The 9,615-nt window shown below is 51.0% G+C and overlaps 1 long non-coding RNA gene across 1 annotated transcript; it reads left to right on the forward strand.

Moving 5' to 3' along the window:
- The first annotated feature begins 1,589 nt into the window (after positions 1 to 1,589).
- On the forward strand, positions 1,590 to 7,552 carry LOC149915388 (uncharacterized). The gene is made up of 3 exons (XR_016459105.1): positions 1,590 to 2,439; positions 3,478 to 6,835; positions 7,434 to 7,552. It is a non-coding gene; the product is annotated as an uncharacterized LOC149915388 (long non-coding RNA).
- The last annotated feature ends 2,063 nt before the right edge of the window (positions 7,553 to 9,615 follow it).

Below are 9,615 nucleotides of genomic sequence, written 5' to 3' on the forward strand. Positions count from 1 at the left end.
AAACCGGCGCACGCGTAGTGCGGGCTCGAGACTGGCGCATGCGTCGTAATAGCTGAAGACTGGCGCATGAGAAGTGCTGTTCTGAAACACGGCGTATGAGTAGTGCTATTTTTTTACTGGCGCATGCGAAGTGCGGTCTCCAGACAGACGCATGCATATCACTGTCTCGAGAAACCCGCATGGTGTTGACTCAAGAAACTCACAGGCATAGCGCTTGTCTCATGGTAGAACATGCGCAGTGCGATTTATCCACTTGCGCATGCGCAGAGCGTTTTCTACACTGACGTAGAATTGCATTCACAAGACAAGCGCATGCGTACTGTTCTCTCGACAACGACGCATGCGTAGTACGTACCCGAGATTGGCACATTAGTGCAATTCAAAAAAAAGCGCATGCGCAGTGCTGTTTTGAAACTCGCGCATGTGCATTATGCACAGACGCATGTGTAGTGCTATCTCAAAAGTGGCGCGTGCGCAGTGCTTTTTTCTAAAACCGGCGCATGCGGAGTGCAGTACAAAGACAGGCGCATGTCTCCAAATAAACACATGCGTAATTCGTTTTCTATATTGGCACATGCGTACTATCGTCTAGAGGAACGAGCATGCGTAGTGTGTCTGCAGACTGACGCATGTTATGCTATTCTGAAACTGGGGCAAACGAAATGCGTTCTCGAACTGGCGCATTCGTACTGCAGTTCCGAAATCGGCGCATGCACAGTTCTCTTTTTAAAAGCGCATGCATAATTCGGTGCTAACACTGAGCATGCGCAATAGGTAGTACAATCAGACGCATACGTAGTGCGTTCTCGGACTGACGCATGTGTACTGTAGTCTGCAGCGACGCGCATGCGTAATGTTGTCGCCAGACTGGCGCATACATAGTGCTGTTCTGCAAATGGCGCATGCGTAATACTGTCACAAGACTGACGCATGCGTATTGCATTTTAAAGAGTGGCGCACGCGTAGTTCTATTCTGAAAATAGCGCATGCGTAGTGCGGTCTCGGACTGGCGCATGCGTACTGTTGTCTGCAATGACGCGCATGCGTAATGTTGTCGCCAGACTGGCGCATGCCTAGTGGTGTTCTGCAAATGGCGCATACGTAATATTGTCACAAGACTGACGCATGTGTATTGCATTTTAGAGTGGCGCACGCGTAGTTCTATTCTGAAAATGGCGCATGCGTAGTGCGTTTGTCAAATCGGCGTCTGCGTAGTGCTGTTCTGAAACTGGCGCACACGCAGTTCGTCTTTCTAACAGAGCATGCGTAATGTGGTACTAACGCTAGCTCATGCGTAGTGCTGACTCCAGGCCGGAGCATGCGTAGTGCGGTTCCTACAACGGCGCATGAGCACTGTTTACGACACACGCATGCGTCGTGCTGCCTCAGAACGACGCCTGCGTAGTGAGTACTCGATAATGGCGCATGCATACTGTAATCCCGACATTGGCACATGCGTAGTGCGTTCTCGGACTGGCGCATGCGTACTGTTGTCTGCAGCGACGCGCATGCGTAATGCTGTCCCCAGACTGGTGCATGCGTAGTGCTGTTCTGCAAATGGCACATGCGTAATAATGTCACCGGACTGAAGCATACGTAGCACATACGTATTGCGGCGCGGAGGGTGGCGCTTGCGCAGTGCAGCGTATAAGCTTGGGCATGCGTAGTGCTTTGCCGAGAGTGGCGCATGCGTAACTCCGAGCCGATACCAGCACATGCGCACTGCAGTGCCAGTACTGACGCTTGAATAATGCAGTGCCCAGATTCGCGCCTGCTTATTGCTTTCCCGGGACTTGTCGGTCCCGAGCTGCTGCTGTGTCGGTGCTGCTGCACGCCAGTACCGCGACCGCGAATCTCTGAGCTGCTCGCGTTCCAGTGCCGCTGAGAGGGCTTTTAAATGGCTGGGGGACAGTGCAGGGCTGGAGGGGGAAGGGGACGTTAGCTAGTTCACCCGCGCGGAGAGAAAGTTGGATGCCACGAGGCGCGACGGGCAGCTGTGAGCCGAACCGGTCCGTTCCTGGGTGGGCTCGGGCATAAATCGGCGGAAATAGACGAGGGGCATCCTGGATTAGAAGGGGAAATTATCGCTGAGCCGGCGGTCCAAGAATCGACTGCTTGCCCGTCCCCGTAGTGGTTTGTCGAAACAATTGCTATCTTTAAGTTGACGGGCGCATATTCGCTATTTGCTGGAGGACTGATCACCATAGAGAGCGGCGGATTAGCTGCGCAGAGCGCTTAGAACGCTACTTCCGCATTTGTGTGCGCATGCGTAATGCTGCTTGCGGGATTCAGCGATAGGCAGTGGCAGTTCTGCGCACTCGCCACGAGGTGGCAGCAGAGACCGCGGAAAGAACTTTCCTGGCGGGATTGACGGGGACCCGCAGCGCCGTCCGTGGCGATCCGTTCTCTCTGTGTTTTGTGATGACGGAAGAACGGGAGGTTAGAAGTTGAGGGATTGCGGGGGAAAGAAAACAGAGGCAAACTACTCTAAGACCAGGAGGACTGTGCTAAGTACTTACAAATAACTGTAAAAAAAAGTGTTTTGTTTTTTTTTTGTTTTGTTTTTTTTTCTTTTTGCCAGCATCTGTTGCATTGTTTCTAAATGTTCACATACCAAAATGCAACTGCCTGGCAAATTTAATGATAACGAAATTAAAGCCTGTTGGCAGAAAGCACAGGGCCATATTAATGTTCGCTCAGCCTCTGTCTTCTTTATACTTTAATGTATTTTTTTCCAAGGGCCTTTCTTCAACTCCAGGATTCATTTTTGGCTTTTAATTCTTTTTTATGCCATAAAATGGGTAGTTTTAAGCCCTAGGAGGTCTACACAGGCAGTCACAGCACAAAGTTGCTGTTTTGAGATTAGTGTTTCCATCACAGTGTTTCCACAAAGATTAATGAAAATTGCAGTTCTCCACCTAAATGTACAGATGGAAAACATTAATTTACCTGCATAGAAAGAATCGATGTGTCACAGCTGCCGTTGGCAAGATGGCCTGAGAATTGTGCAGGTCCATCTGCCTCAGCTGCAGCTTTTCATCTGCCTTTCTCCAGTCCTCCTGCAGCTGGACAGATAGCCCACAAGGGCACGGGGGACGCAGACCCCCCCCGGCCAGCTGCAGCAGTCGCTCCTGCCATCACTCCCTTTCCCCCCGACTATTCCCATTTCACAGGCTGGTGCCCTGTGTGGCAGAGGAGGAGAGAGCTGCAGGCAGAGGGATAACAGTGTGCTGGGATTCCTCCAGCCCACTGCCAGATGTCTTCTCTGGCATTTTGGAGGTGGGCAGAGGACTGTGGGAGCAGCTTCGAGGCTCTGGGCAGGAGGGAAGGAAGCAAAGATGCAGCTGCAGGCAGCGGGCCCTGAGCTGGAGCAGTGCAGCCAGGCATGGCTGCACAGCTCACAGTCTGAGCACATGGAGGAAGTTCATCCAGCTGAGGCTGCAGGCTGTCCTTATCAAGCACTCCCCCATCCTACAGGTCTGCATTGATGGCACCAGTTGCTCAAGCTCTTCCCACTGCAAGAGGTCAGAAGTGACAACCCTGACTCAGCCCCAAGCAGGTAATGACAACATACACACCCGGTACAGAATCTGGCACTCTACAGTCCTCCCAGAGCTTGTTGCTGCTTCTTAGGCTGCTCTACAGCTATTCTGTCCTTTCTCCTTTATTCCCCTATGTTTTGTCCCCTTCCTTCCCCCTGTGCCTTCCACATTCCTTTTTCAGGCTTTCTCCTTTCTTTCCTCACTTCCTTCCCCATGCCTTCCCCCTGCAACAGCCCCATGTTCCGCTGCTGTTCTCAGCTGACAATCCTTAAACCACACTTTTGATTAAAAAACAAACAAACAAACAAAAAACAAGTACAGTATTATGTATAGATAACAAACTCCTACCTGCTTGAAGACCAACAGCGGCTCCTCACCCCAGAGTGTCGCCATCACACCCAGGTTGGGCTGGCACTGCTCATCTGCCCTGCAACGCTGCTCAAATGGCACTGGCACCTCCTGGCACAGCCTGCCACTTCCCTGTGCCACCTCTATGTGTCACCTCCTCTCACCTCTGTAGTTGTGACCCTACATGTCAACCCCATGTCCCCACATGTACCCTCATGTCTCCTCAAGTCCCCCCACGGCCCCTGCCCCACTTCGCTCCATGTTGATGTCACTTTGGGGTTGAGGACAGGGACAGGGATGCCTGTGGGGTGCATGGAGTCCTGGGAGAAGTTGATGGCCATATGCAGTGGGGTGATGGTGTCCTCAGCGCACGGCTGTGATAGTGGGGTGGAGGTAGCGCCCCACAAGTAGGGGTCATTGCCCCCAAAATGGGGCTTGTGCCCACGGATGTGGGCAACTTGTATGGGGAGTGCGTTCTGGAGATGCTTTGTCTTTTCTCCAAATCTGCAGTGACTTCAGCAATCCCATGTTGTGCCACAGCAGAAATGGGGTACTGCAGTACGTCAGTGATCTCCGACTTGAGGAGCACAGGGGCTGCATGAAGTATGCACACTGCAGCCTCCCTATTTCTTTGGGGTTTGGGATTGATGTTTGAGCCAAAAGGCTACACGCTGCCATACAGGCAGGTGCCAGCTTCACCCACTGAGGACACCAAATCCTAAAATAATTTCACAATGGTCTTTAATTGCTGTGCGAGTAGATGACACGTGTTTCTCACTGCGAAGCCTTAAGCTGACCCGGGCAGTTTGGCAGACAGCACTCGCTCCATTCACACTGGTAATCTCAGCCCTTTTGCTGCACATGCAGCTTCTGAGCATCTTGCTGTATCAATATTGAAATCTGTGCTCCCCTATTTATTAGAAATGTCACCAACTGCCATTGAGGACAGACTGGAATCAAAATATGTGGACCATCTTAGCTCGCCCATTGATAAAACCCCTCCTTGCCAGACAGGCAGACCCAATTGGCTGCCGGTCATTACTTTTTTTTTTTCTTTTTTTTCTTTTTTTTTCCTTCATGCTTTTATGGGAATCAGTGATGGAGTACCTAGTGAGGGGTGTAGCCCTGCAAGCACAGGTGGAAGCAATTCACCTGTGGGACCAGATGGGACTGAGTCTGGCTCCACCTCTCCCTCACCTCATTTAGAATCACACACAAGGTTGGAAACAACCTGCAAGATCATCTAGTCCAACCGCCTTCCCATTCCTATTAGTACCACAAGCTACTAAACCATATCTCATAGCTCCTCATCCAGGCACCTCTCGAACATTGCCAGGGACGGTGACTCCACCACCTCCCTGAGCAGGCCATTCCAGTACCTGACCACCCTCTGAGAGAAAAAGTATCTCCTAATGTCCAACCTGAACCTCCTTTGGTACAACTTCTGGCCATTTCCTCGGGTCCTACTATTTGCCTGGGAGAAGAGGCCTGACACTTTTTCATCACAACCTCCCTTCAGGAAGTTGTAAAGAGCAACAAGGTCTCCCCTGAGCCTCCTCTTCTCCAGACTAAACAATCCTAGCTCCCTCAGCTGCTCCTCATAAGGGCTGGCAGCTGCAGAGGTAGGGTTTCTTCCTGGAGACTGCCTCCTGTGGATTGTTGAGTGAGCTCTGGTTCCTGGAAAGAGGTAAGTAATTCTTTCTTTATTGCAGGGTTTTGATCTCTGCCTTTCTGTAGGGATCCTAAGCTGGTTTAGAATAGCTTTGTCTGCTATGCCTCTCCTTATGATGCCTTCCAGTTGTTCTCTGAGGGGAGTGAAGGGGTTATCTGCCTTTCTCTGAACTGGTAATGGAGGAACTGATGTTCATTCCTTTCTTTTGCTCTTATCTCATTTCTGGAATGCTTCAGTCAGCCCCAAGGTAATGCTGGTTGGCTGACTGAGCATTGCAACTCTGGAAATTCCTGGAGCTAATGCACATTTCCATAAAAGGATTCTGTGTTCTCCAGATTTCCTTTGCAACTCTTTTTAAGCTCAGTACCTTCTCATGAAGTCTCTGTTCCCTCTTTCATGATTCTCACTGCATAATCTCCACCCTGGGACTCCAAACTTAGTTTGTCTGCTACCACGTTGTCCCAACCCATTTTATGACGCGTACCCTCTGCATCCCTCTCCACATTCCCTCTGTGTCCTCATGTCCCACTTGTGTCTTTGTGTCTTCCCTGTGTCCTCTGCCCATGTCCCCTCTGTGTCTCCTGTGCCACGTAGTAATTCCACCCATGCTGAGTATTGTTTAAGGGCGGCACGTATTTAAATTGTGTTCCGTGTCTCTTTGGATCTCGTTCTGTTTTGCAGCTTGATGGGATTTAAGGGTTTCTGGGGCTCCTCTAGTTAGTGGTTTAAGCACTGTGAAATCTGGGACCTGAACTTAAGAAAACCCCAACCTCAGTGGCCGTTTTCTTCATCCTCACTTAGTGTAATACAGTCTCCACTACTTGAGCAAACTGAACACAAGTATTTTGTTCCTGTTTTATCTGGTTCTCTCCTAGATCTCCCTTACAAATTTGTCAGTAGTAACAGATGTCAGGGCATAGTTCTCAGAGCACATTGCAACTGAGCACCCCAGGGTCCTAGGGTTCTTTCTGTTTTTATGGATCTGGCTTCGTATTCATAGGAAACAAAGAATTGTCTTCTACTGGACCACTTCATCTGGATCGCCCCAGGTATCTCCATCCCAATTGTCAGGGGATGCTGTTAGTTTCCTAGTCTGTATGATAGCCAATCTCCCCACCCCTCTTCCTTCCATCCCCTGACAGCCATTCAATAGCTAGCTCTGCAGCTATGGGACCCACCAGTGTGATGAAGCAGTACCTCTGGTGTGCTGAATACCGGCACTGGCACAGAGAGGCTCTATGGCTGATGTGAATCTTCCTGACTGGACTACTTGGTGAGTTTCCCCAGAGCTGTTGAGCACACAGGCTTCCCCACCTACCCTGATTGCTCACCAGGCCATCGATGTTCTTTGTGGACATGGCTTCAGGTATCATACCAGAGACTCCTTAGAGTCGGAAGCGACCATTTACGATGGTCTAGTCCAACTCGCCCACAATGAACAGGGACATTCACAGCTAGATCAGGTTGCCCTGTGTGTCACCTTGGAAGGCACAGGGCATCCACCACATCTCTGGGCAACCTGGTCCACTGCGCAGAGTCACAGAATGTCCCGGGTTGGAAGGGACCTCGAGGATCGTGAATCTCCAACCCCCCTGCTACATGCAGGGCCATCAACCTTCCCATTTCATACTAGACCAGGCTGCCCAGGGCCCCATCCAACCTGGCCTTGAACACCTCCAGGGATGGACGGGGCATCCACAGCCTCTCTGGGCAGCTGTTCCAGCACCTCACCGCTCTCTCTGTAAAGAACTTCCCCCTGGCGTCCAACCTAAATCTTCCCTCCCCCAGCTTGAAATGTTTCCCCTTGTCCCTTGCTGTGAAAGATATTTTCCTGATATCTAACCTAAATTTTCCCTTCTTCTTTCCTTTAGCTCCCCTTTGGGTGTCGAAAGGCTGTTACCAGGTCACCTCGGAGCCTTCACTTCTCTGGGCTGAACAGCCCCAGCTCTCTCAGCCTGTCCTCACAGGTGAGGCGTTTGATCCTTCGGTTCTTTTTTTTTTTTTTTCTTGTGGCCATCCTCTGCATGTGCTCCAACGGGTCCATGTCTCTTCTGCACTGAGGGCTCTTCATATGGACACAGTACTCCAGGTGAGGCCTCTTCAGCACAGAGCAGAGGGGCAGGATCACTTCTTTTCACCTGCTGACCGCACATCTTTTGGTGCAGACCAGGATGTGGCTGGTTTTCTGGGCTGGGAGGGCACTTTGCTGGCTCGTGTACAGCTTGCCGTCCACCAGGTCTTTTGGGACAGGCCTAGGCTCAGCCCTTTCATCCCCCAGCATGTATCGGTAGTGGGGGGTTCTCTTGTCCCAGGTGCAAGACACTGCGCCTGGATTTGTTGAACCTGATGAGGTTTGTCTGTGCCCGCTGCTCGAGCCTGTTGAGGTCCCTGTGGTTGGCGTCCCATCCCTCTGGCGTGTCACTGCTCCCCACAGCTTGGTGTCGCCAGCAAATTTTCTGAGGGTGCGCTCGATCCCGCTGGTGATGCCACTGATGAAGATACTGAAGAGTCTCAGCCCCAGCACGGACCCCTTTGAGATGCCATTCATCACCGATCACCATCCAGACACGGAGCCGTTGGCTCCTGGACTCGATGCTGCAGCCGGTTCTTTGTCCATTGAACAGTCCGCTCACCGAATCCGTATCCTTCCAATTTGGAAAGAAGGATGTTGTGTCAGAGGCCTTGCTGAAGTCCAGGTGGATGATATCAGTGGTTCTTCACTTGGCTATTGATGCAGTGACGCCATCACAGACGGCCGCTAGATTGGTCAGGCAGGATTTACCCTTGGTCCTCTGGGTGCTCCAACAGGTCCCTGTCTTTTCTGCACTAAGGACTCTACACCTGGGCGCGATCCCTAGATATGGGATCACGTAGAATGTCGTCTCAGATAAGGGAAACCACTTTACTTCACAAGTCCTACAGGAGCTAATGAGAACTCTAGAAATCAAGCGGGAGTTCCGTACTCACCGGCACCCTCCTTCTTCAGGGAAAGTAGGATGGATCGGTCAGATGCTGACAAAGCGCTTGTCAAAATGGATTTTAGAGACCAAATGACCATGGCCAAAGCGTTTACCTGTAGCCCTTCTCAGAATACGAACCGCTCCCAGAAAAGACTTGGGAGTATCAACGTATGAAGTGCTGTTTGGGTTGATGTACTTGGGAGGGAGAGGTGAGATGCCCTCTCTTGAAGCCAAGGATAAGTTTCCTAAGAACTACATACTCGGGTTGTCTGCTTCTCTGTTATCCCTCAAGGGACATGGACGGCTGTCTCGAGCCCCACCTCTGGAATTTCTAGTGCCCTCATTCCGTGCTGGAGGCTGGGTCCTAACACGCACGTGTAAGGAATCAAAGCTTCAGCCCGAGTGGGATGGACCATTTCAGGTGCTGCTTCAGTGGATGTCTGCCTTGACTTCAGCAATGCTTTTGATACAGTCTCCCACGACATCCTGCAAATGAAGCTGAGGAAGCGTGGGATAGATGAGTGGACAACGAGGTGGGCTGAGAACTGGCTTACTGGCTGAGCTCAGGGGGCGGTGATCGGCGGGTGCAGAGTGCGGGTGGAGAGCTGTGAGTGGCGGTGCTCCCTGGGGGTTGGTTCTGGGTTTGGTTGTGAAAGGTAGGTTGTGTTTTTGCAGTAGAAGCTTTTAGTGTTTTCGGTACGTAGTGTTGACCTTCACTGAACTTATAACCCTCTTGTGAAATAGCTGTTTTCCTTCCACTAAGAAAGCTGTTGAACAGAGTAGAAAGTTAAAGATTAGGGGACGTTCTGACTGGGGTAGAAGTGAGCCAGGTGCAAAACAAGGCAAAGATGCGGGGTGGAGAAAGAGAGCCCAGCACAGGACAGAACGCATGTGCTCACTCTTGGAAATATGGCCCTCGTATCTCCATGGAGAAGTACAAAACATACGAAAGAACAACGGGTTGGTAATGGACCTTATATGGAAATGTATCATAGCAACAGCATCGGGGAGAGTGTAAGCCTGAGACGCTCAACCAATGAATGCCAGGAGAGCGTTACCTGCGTTGGGTTTGGAGTATAGAACGGAATGAATT

Source organism: Phasianus colchicus, chromosome 20 (assembly GCF_987193195.1).
Source record: "Phasianus colchicus chromosome 20, bPhaCol1.hap1.1, whole genome shotgun sequence".
NCBI classification, from domain to species: Eukaryota; Metazoa; Chordata; class Aves; order Galliformes; family Phasianidae; genus Phasianus; species Phasianus colchicus.